Source organism: Corvus brachyrhynchos, unplaced genomic scaffold (genome assembly GCF_000691975.1).
Source record: "Corvus brachyrhynchos isolate BGI_N302 unplaced genomic scaffold, ASM69197v1 scaffold31, whole genome shotgun sequence".
NCBI lineage: Eukaryota > Metazoa > Chordata > Aves > Passeriformes > Corvidae > Corvus > Corvus brachyrhynchos.
Window position 1 is genome coordinate 3,589,297 of NW_008236196.1, and position 9,931 is coordinate 3,599,227.

Sequence of the window (9,931 nt, forward strand, 5' to 3'; positions counted from 1 at the left end):
CCCCCCCCAGTTCTGCCCCTACCTCACAGCCCCCTCCATCCCAGCCCCCCAGCTCTGCCCTACACCCCTTTCCCACCCCAGCCCCATCTGCTGTCGGAGCGTTCTCTCTTCTCTCCTCTCACCCTTTCCAGCTCTACCAGTCCCTTTACATTCATCACATTAAAGAAAACATTTCATGGTCATCTCTTTTATCTCCTTCAGTGAACAGTTAATCAGAAAAAATGCTTTCATGTTGCTAAATCAGGGCCAGTGGGCAAAGCCAGGCTGACAAGAGACATTTTCCTCTGCTACTAACCTGGGCTAAATAGTATTAATTACAGAGGCTGGGCTTTGATTTTTGGAGTGTGGTGGGGCTGGTGAAGGCTGACAAGAGACATTTTCCTCTGCTACTAACCTGGGCTAAATAGTATTAATTACAGAGGCTGGGCTTTGATTGCTGGAGTGTGGTGGGGCTGGTGAGAGCTCCCTCCTCCCCCTCTGCTCCCTCCCACCACAGGCCCACACTGTGCATCCTTACCTGCCTGCCCTTTGCCAGCATCCCCATCTCATGTCACAGCACAGCTGCAAGTGGGATCCCCTAAATCTTCACCTGGGCTGCTCGGACAGTAACTCTGAAGAGTCAGGTCCCTGGGCTGGAGGACAATCTAGCTGGGTGGTTGGGGTGTCCCTGTCCTTGCCTTCCCCCATGCTTGTCTGCCCAAGGCAATGTCTTTTCGAGGACAGAAACTGCTTCTTGCTATGTGTTTCAAAGAACCTGAGTTCTGGCAGGCCACTCAGTAGACATCACCCCATACAGTGTTTCTTGGCCTGTAGTCTGTGGGCCACAAGTGGTCTGCCAGATGTCAAAGGGACTGCAGAATGACTGCAGACAATTTTTTAGGACAGACATATCCATCCTCACGCATGCCACAAAGGAGCAAAGACAACAGGCAGTGGGAGCAGAAGGCAAATTGAGGACAACGTGCTACAACTCAGTCCTCCGTGGGGTGGTCCAAAGGTGTTTATTGCTCTTTCAAAGAAAGAAAGAAAAAATATGCCAGACTAGCCCCACAGACACAAGAGGCCCGTCTCTGCACATCTCCAAGGACATTATGAAGGAAATTATGTTGTGACCCGGTCTGTCGGCAATAGTATCCCCCACGTTTGGGGCAATAGTGTCTCCCACAACGCCCAGGTGGAAGGTGACAACCTTCCATCCCAAAGGCGGCATCAGCAAACAACTGGTTACCAATTCTGCTGAATTGGCCTCCCACAAACTAGCAGAACAGGCCAAATCCCCAGACAAAATGAATCACAGCTGAAACACTCTGCTTTTTAGAGACAGAATGCCACTAACTACTTTCTCCGTCCCTCTCTGCACTGAGCAGGACTTTACAAAAGTGACCACAGGAGGAATTTTCAGGGCGGTCACTCTCTGTTTCAGAGACCTTCCCTTGGGATGGGCAGCACAGCTGGAGGCTTTAGTCAAGCTGTGGTTTAAGCTGATTAAGGTGACTGTCCCTGGTGACCCATGTTGCCAAGCCCTGATCCCATGCAGCTCATGGGCAGCATAATGGGAGCACAGCACTCCAGGAAAAAGGCACCTCCAGATTCACTACAAAACTCGTCTGGAGCAGCCAGGCAGGACAATATTTTTAAATGCTTTTTGATTTATTTTGAGTGTTTGCTGCTGTATATGAAGACCTGTTTCTCCAGCCAGTGTGAGTTGGAGCATGAGCCCAACTGGATGACCTTTGCAAGTTGGGGTCCCATATTCCCATCCTGATCCTGACTACTCCGTGTCTTTCCTCCTCCTCCTCCGTGCTGCATCTGGTTTCCACAGGCTCACCCTGCCTCCTGAGCTGATGCTTTGCTCTACTCTGCACAAGCACAGAGGGAAGCAGAAGGGGTAGATCTGGTCCACTTTTCCCCAGTCCACACTCTGGTCCTTATGTGCTCTTCTCAAGGACACACAGATGTGGTTTTCTCAGACAGCAACAACAGGTTGGAATCTCCACCAGGGCAAACCAGCACATGGCCTTGGAGGTCTGCCAGCAGAGTCTAGCCTCTTAGAACTCATTTCCTCTGAAAAGCAAAGAATTGGAGAATTTGGAAAACACCTGGGGTGATCAGGGTGCAGCAACCAAAGTCAGCTAAACCTTCATATAGCAGTAGCTTGCATGGATCCAGATGCTCAAGACAAGTTTACTCCAAGTTTTTTTGGGAACAGCGCTCTTTGGACTACCTGGATCTCTAGGGCAAAAGACCTCAGACTTGTCAATAGCTTCATTTGCACCTTCAAACTACAGTGTAGCACTTAAGAGAATGAAATATCCAAGTAACCCAGCTAGGCAGCTGTCCCCATGCTACTCCTCTCTCTACTCAAATGCGTTTTAGGCTGACAGTGCCGTATTTATAGAACACAGTGTAGCAGTTCCAGCACAACACTGTTGAGGAGGCAGAAATAGGCATTTTGCTGTCTGGGGGGGCAGCACAGAGCCTAGGGGACAAAAACACGCTCAGGCAACACGCAATAGTGAGGGAACCTAAGGCTCGAGTGGCCATTGCTGAGTTTAGAGTTAAGAGACTGTTGATATGAGTGACAGCTCAGAGTCCTCATTGCAGCATAATTCAGACTACGAACAATGCAGTGGTTTTTTATATTAACTCCAGATATTTAGAGCTCTCTTCATTGACAGAAAGATGAGAAACTTTTGTTGTTGTTGTTGGGTTTTTTGTTTGTTTTGTTTTACATGTAGAAATGTAGAAGATAAGAACAGCCTGGATCAAATTAAGCCTCCATCTCACCCAAAGTTCTCTGGCAGGCTGGTTTTTGGTTGCTTCTGAGAGAAAAGCAAGAAGCTTTGCATCAGTGGGATAATGTGCTTCCAAAAGAGCTTCTTCCTCAGAAGTTGTCTCTCTTGCTTAGAAGTTGTCTTCTGCCTTGAGGCAGGGTGGTTTCTGGCCAAAGCTACTTGATTTGACTTTGTTCTTTGTTTATTTTCAGCTCTGCAGGCTGTCACTGTGAATAATGGGTCTTTGGTGCTGGAACACAATTCTCAGATGAATATTGTCTTCCATAGTAAATTCCAGGGCTGCTCAATTGCAGAATAAATCTTACCTTCATGGAGTGGGTGGCTGGGGCCTTTGGAGATGGCACAGGGCGACTGTACAGCACCTCCCTGTCAGTGCACAGAAGGTCATAACTCCTTGCTGAAGTTCTGCCTGTGGGGGCCAGGCCGTCCTCCAGCCTGAGCAATGAGCTGGGCCTGCCTGAAGCTCTCCTGAGCTCCACGCTTGGGAATCTGCTGCCACATGGTGGCATACACTCTCTCTTCCTGGCCCTAGGAATCCCTCCTTGGCTTCCAAGAGGTAGCACATGTGGAAAGAGTACTTCTGAGCTCTGCATTGTAACTACCTCACCAAGTTTCCAGGGACCCGTTCTGGAGCTGCTTGAAGCTTTTCCAAGAGCATTGTTTCCTGTTTGGAGCTACACAAAAGTACGAGGAATGCTGGCAAAAAATCTGAGAGGATCTCAGGTGCTTTGGGATCAGCAGGTAGGATTTGTTAATGAAAGACTTTTACCTTACCTGAAAACACTAGAAGTATTTCCACAAAGCAGACCAAGGTCTGCATCCATCTCCTCGAATTTCTTCTCTGCAGCAGATGCAAAGGCAGCACCAGGCAGGAAAAGAAACTATAGAGATCATTCCTATTCCTGACAAAGACTGAAAAGCAAAAAGGTGGTTGTCACAGGAGCTGGTGGAGAGCATCACTCGCTCTGTCTGTGTGCAGCACTGTCAGTTTTCAATGCTGCATTTCACTCCTTGAGGCCACAGGTTACTTTGTCCTGGGTCAGGCAGCTGCGTGCTAGAGAGGATGCATTTGCAAGGCAGCTGCTCAAAACAAGGCTGACTGCTTCCTTCCGGAAGGGTGGTGGCACCTGTGGGTGGAAAATCCATGGGAAGTGCCCTGGGGCCACCTTTGCTCTGGAGGCTGTGAGGCAGCATGCTCAGAGCCTGTTGTTCCCACTGCGCCCTGTACGTAGTGCTGGAGAGGGCAGCTTTGCGCAGCAGGCGTGGCTGGCTGGGAGATGCAGGGAGCCACCCAGCCGGAGAGGGAGGGTGGCAGAGAGCAATGCACCTGCCCAAAGGGTCACCTCCGTAGAGCCACTGAGTCGGCAAAGGCCTTTGGGGAACTGGGCCCAAACCAATAATGCCTGGAGTCTGGAAAAAAAAAACTGATGCCTGGCATTGAGAGCATTCCTATGTCACGACAAAGCCGAAGTCCATCTAGCAGCAGCTCCTGGATGCAGGAAAAATACAGGTTCTGTGAAAATGGTGAGTTGCCATGGACCTTCCTCCCATCCCACCACAACCCATGCCCAGTGGTAAAAGCTGCACCTATTTCCTCTTCCAGCCTCACCCCCGCTGCCGTCCTCTGACAGTAAGACTAATGCAGGGAGCAATGCAGGATGGGCACAGTAACACTGGGAGCAGCAAAGTGTGAAAAAATAAGGATGGGGAGGTGTGACCCCTGGGGAGGAAGAGGGACTGTCCAAGAAGCGGAATGGACAGGCAGAAAGGAATAAAGGGGCAGTGAGCAACATATTAGGAAACTCTGTGCCATGGTGGGATCTCTGTGTTGGCAGGACACTGGTGCCCAGAGGAACCGAGTACTCAGGCCCATAAAGCAGGGACTGGAAGGACCATCTCTCCCACAAGCCAAGTAGATGCCTTCATGACACATCACAGAGCTGCCCCATCTCCTGCCTCTGCTGTTCCTCAGCTGCCTGAGCTGTAGGGGAGGAAGGGATGGCCAAGGAAGGGGATTTTGGAAATGTTGAGACAGAATAAGCAACAAGGCTGTTAGAAGCTCAACCACTGTCATTCCATATGGTTTGATGTCCTATGGCAGTACATGCAGATAAGAGGGAGGCTTTGAGATTACCAGTATCCAGCTGTGGAGCATGCAGGCACCCAGGAAGAGCCCTGGGACCATGCCATGGCCTGTGTGGCAGCAGTCAGGCCACTTACTTGTTGGCTGTGCCTCTCTTCCTCTCCTCGTGGAGATGGGCTAGCCCTCTGCCCCAGATCCTCTGTCCTCACTGCAGCTCTCTGCTCTTGCCTGCTGCATCTTATTCCATGGAAAAGCGTTCACCGTGTGGGGCAGAGGCCACGTCTGTGCCCTGGGGGATCGTGCTCTGCCTAGGAAACCTCAGATAGCAGGGTAACCCGCCTGGGTGATTAACAGTGGTGGAAAGTGCTGCAGAAGTGCTCGGGTTGATTCCCCACGGAGGCACTGTGTGAACGGGCGAACACATCAAAGGGTGTCTCCCTTTCATCTCACTGCTCCGAGCAGACGGCTCCGAAGCATCTCTTCCAAGGACAATATGGGGGAGAACTCTAATAACCTTACAGTGTGGAGCCCTGCCAGCGCTCCCAGTGGCCACTCTGGCGGCAGCTAAAGGGGCGCCTTCTCCACTTCCACCCTAATTGCCCTTAATTGGCTCCTGCCTGCTGGCAGCAGAACGGCAAGGGCTCTCCAAGGATCACTGCACAAGAGTGACAACGTTTGGAGAAGGATTGTCAGCCCCTGCCTCGCCCCACCTCCATCACACTCTCCCCCACCCACCAGAGCAATACAATAACCTTTCCAAGTATGAGATTTTTCTGTCAGTACATAACTTTTTCTTTCCAGGCCCTGCTCTGGAGTGGGCCTTGCCAGGGAGCTGGGGCAGGGCAGCAGGGCAGGGTCTGTGTCCCACATCCAGAGGAGGGGGTATGTGGTGGCCTTGGGCTAAGGGGGACATAAGCATTGTCGCTTCGTACAGCACTGCAGCCACAGTGCCCAGGAGCATGTGCTGGTGCAGTTAGCCCTGCTGCTCTGCTCTGTGCCAGGCCTTCCTGTGCAGGTGACCAGAGCTTTGAGGTCCCCCACTGAAGAACCAGCAGACCACAAAAATCCAATTCAGCCCACAAAATCCCAATTGCCCTAGAGAGAGGTGGTGCTGTCCTGGGGCAGCCAGGTGGGAATGGGGCTGCATCCCGGCCATGGCCAGCACTGTTACCCTGGGGATGTGGAGAGGTGATAGGGAGGGCTCCTTTCTGTCCCTACTCCACATCTCAGTGCAGAGTGAGAGCACACAAAGCAGAGGGTCCCCGAAACCCCCCTTCCCTAGGAAGGGTTCTCCAGGACACACTGGCCCTTGGCTCATCTGGCTCCAGTTTTCTGTGGCAGACATCCCTGCACTTTCCCCTCTCTGCCTGACACCCACAAAAGCCATTCCCTCATGTCAACAGGAGGGTGGGAAGCCACAACACAAAAAGCACCTTGTAGCTCTGACCAGACATGTTCCCATCAGACTGTGTCCCTGCTCCTGCTCCCAGCCAGGACAAACTCTTGCTGCAGCAGCAAAATGCAGCTGAGCATCTTCCCAGTCCCTCATGGCTGCCCACATCCCAGTCAGGGCCAGTATCTGCAGGCAGCAGGTATCACATGAGCAACATGCTCCACAGCAAGCTGGCAGGGACATGGAAACGCAAACGGGACACAAATTCAGTTCTGATCTGCAGTTCGGAGGGAGCTGCAATGTCTTTCCCACTGAGGTTATTTTTAAACTGTTTATCAAAGGCTCACTGCTCTTGGCAGCAGGGTGGGCTATTTTTGGATGCCTGCTTCACCTCTCCACTGAGATGTGCTGGCACAGGCTTGTCCCTTCTTTTGCCTGGCACCCTCAGACCTCCCATGGTCTCTGAGGTTTGCCCTGCTATGGTCACTGCTGCTTGCTTCCTCACATGTCGAGGGACTTTTTAAGCAGGAGGTCTGAGCTCAGGCACAGCCTCATTATGAGTCCTTATTAGCAAAGCCCCTCTCATCCTTTCCTGCTGTCAGTGGTGACACAGCTGCTTGGGTATGGGCAAAATACACACTTGTGCCTGCTGTTCTCCTTCAGGATTGGTGGCATTTGTCCTGACCTAAGCCTGGCACCCTGGGGCTTTGCATTCAGGTTTTGTTCCTGCTATTGACTTTCCACTTGCTGCTGCCATGTCTCTTTGCCCATCTAGAAGAGCAAGGCCATGTTTCTCTACTCCATGGGATTGCTGGGACAAGTAATTAGGACAGGATGACTGAAAACAACACTGTCCTCACAGAGCTTCTTCTCTGTGGATGGCTGAAGGACATGACAAGTTTCACTGAGATGCAACATTGGCAAAGGTGATCTGGTGAGGCAGGGCTCAAAGCAAGTGCAGGGAGGGAACAGGGGTGTGTAGAAGTGCAGTAGCTGTGTGTTGGAATCAGTGAAAGCACAGACTGGAATGGGAATGCAAAGCAAGCCATCAGGCTCTGAGGTTAATAATAGGCTGTCTGAGTCCTGACTGTGTAAAAGAAAATCAGTCCTTAAAAGAAGCTCACTGGCAGAGTGCTTGGCCTTGACAGAATTATCCACAGGAGCCCAAACAAATGACTGGCCTCATTACCGACCCGCAGCCTCAAGCATGGCTTGAGACACGCTGGGCTCACATAAAGAAGTCAGCACTGTCCACACTGCCCCTGCAGTACCAGAGAAAAGGACTTGGAGAAGTTTCCCAAGAACATCAACAAATTCAGGGATTTCCTTTTGTTAGCAAAGCACAAACTTTCTGCTGAAGGAAGATTTTCTTCATTCAGATATGATTTTGGAGAGCCAAAGGTACGTGCAGGCCAGGAGATTCTCCTCCAGGAATGAGAGCAGAAGAAAGCCAGCGCTGGCATGTGTGAGGTTTGTACTCATTTGTGAGATCTGTACTCAAAGAGAACGGATGTGTCTTTTCTTACAGGAAGTGACTGGATGAAAAGGTGAAAACCACTTACTTGGGCTGCTTAGAAAGCTCCAAGCTATACAAGCACACATAATTGTACTCTCCAGCCCTGAGAGTTAATGGACAGACTTCTCTGAAATGAGAGACTGGCTCAGGCTTAGGAGAAAATGAGGTGGATCCGTTTGTGATTTGTGACATCCACCACCCAGTCAGCCATGTGGCCTCACTGGTCACCATCTCCATGGGCAAGATAGTCAGAGGGGACTGGAATTGCTGCCAGCAAAGAGCTCAGGGCGAAAATCCTCGGGGTAAAGAATCAAGGGACAAATGCCAAAGGAGAAACATGGATGAGGGAAGGGAGAGGCATCTCCATGCTGAGGACACAGAGCTATATCCAACAGCACCCACAAGTGCTGCAGTGTGTGTAAGACCGCTATGCCAGCACAAGGCAGTGTGTCTGAGAAAACAGGCATTCTGATTTCTAAGAAAGTCAGGAATAAAATGGGCAAGGTCACTAAGCAGATCCTGCAGACACGCACCAGGGGAGGTGACAGCAGCATGTGGCTGGCTGTGGTGGCCAGCACTGTAAGCATGGCCAGGGCAAGCTTCACGGGGAGCACACGCTCATGGAGTGAGTCCCGTTGGTGCACGGAGGCTGCTGGCACAACGTGTATTGCTGGCATGAGGTCTCACTGAGGCAAGCTGCCCCCTGACATCTGTGGGCATGTTGGATGTGAGCAGACATTCCCGTGGTGAGTGAAGGTAATGCCATGTGCTACAGTCAGAAAGACACATTCACCATGAGAGAGGGCAGAGCAAAAATCATACCCCTGACCTTTTCTCTTAGTAACAGCAGGAGACTCACTATGAACAGTAGGGTGATTGGGAAGTCTAGGGCAGTGACCATGAGAACCTGAGCCTGCCTGGATGAGGGATGAGTTCACTGTTCCCAGACAGAGAATTCAACTGGACGGAGATTCTGGAAAGGAAACAAATGGAAGGCAAAAATGAAAGAAAGAGTATCAAATGTGCTGTTGCTGTAAGCAGGATTCACAGGTTAATGAAAGCGAAACTCATAGATCCCCCTCAAACCTTGAGTCAGAATCCACCTGGTTGCCTTCTGCCCTGGGTCACCTACAAAAAAGAGAAAGAGAAAAATGCATCAGAGGGCTTTGCACAGAACTGTGGCCAAGAGTCTGCCATAATACCTTTGCCTTTCTGGGGTCACAACAGTACAGGGGTAGATTTCCCTGATATCAGTGCAAAGAACTCAGACTGGAAAGGCTGGGGAAAAAGAACTTGGTGCAAGGTGAAAAAGAGACAGGGATTTGAAGGAACAGTGGGGAGAGGGACATCATCCTGGACATCACAGGGAACACTAACAAACACGAATGAAAGCAACCCTTGCACACTACTAATGTGCAGAAGGGTCCTGGTGTCTCCCTTTTAATCCTCCATCCATCATTTGAGTTGACAACATATAGGCCCTGCATATAGGCCCTTTCATCTGGCGGTGCTTCTGTCACAGAGCTCCTCATCACCAGCCACCACAGTATTTTGTACAATGTCCTGATGGGTCAGCCACCTACCCCAAAATCTGGGCCAGGCCACCCAGCTGTATGTGTCACAGCAAGTCCCTGACGTGACACAGGGAAGGGGGGGAAGCAATGACTTAGTCCATGCTGGCAAAGGCCCAGGGGTCCCAGCCCCACCTGGCAGCAGAACCTTTCTGCTTTGGGCAGTGGGAGCCAGGACAAAGACACAATCCTAGGCACAGCAGCTGCTTGGAGCACGCTGCCCCCCCATGGGGGACATGCTCCCTGCCTGGCACGGAGACTGTCCGCTCCTTCTTTGTGGCGTGAAACAAAGAGCAGAAGGAGGGAAGGAAGTGACCTCTCTGGAAGCGATTGTAGTGGTGGCATGAGCACCCATCTCTTTCCAAACAGACCAAGCAACGATGCCCCCGGCCCTTCTCCCACCCCCTAATGCCTCCCGTTCACTGCTGGCATCCCCTCTTTCTGTGCCCTCCGCCTGTCCTTATGCAACAGGCCGAGTGGGAAAAAAAGCAGCAAAAAAGAAAGCCAGAGCAAGGGAGGGGAGAAGCCGATGGGGCACTGGCTGGGAGGCCGACACGGGGGACCGCCGGGGGG

The 9,931-nt window shown here is 51.4% G+C and overlaps 1 long non-coding RNA gene across 7 annotated transcripts in view; it reads right to left on the bottom strand.

Moving 5' to 3' along the window:
- Positions 1 to 982: 982 nt before the first annotated feature.
- LOC108448193 overlaps positions 983 to 9,931 on the bottom strand; it is a 45,699-nt gene continuing 36,750 nt past the window's right edge. For 5 of the 7 annotated variants that reach the window (XR_001863996.1, XR_001863992.1, XR_001863997.1 and 2 more), the window contains one exon: positions 983 to 8,915. This is a non-coding gene — a long non-coding RNA (uncharacterized LOC108448193). The remainder of the gene's footprint in view (positions 8,916 to 9,931) is intronic. The other 2 variants (XR_001863998.1, XR_001863991.1) reach the window with 2 other exon arrangements.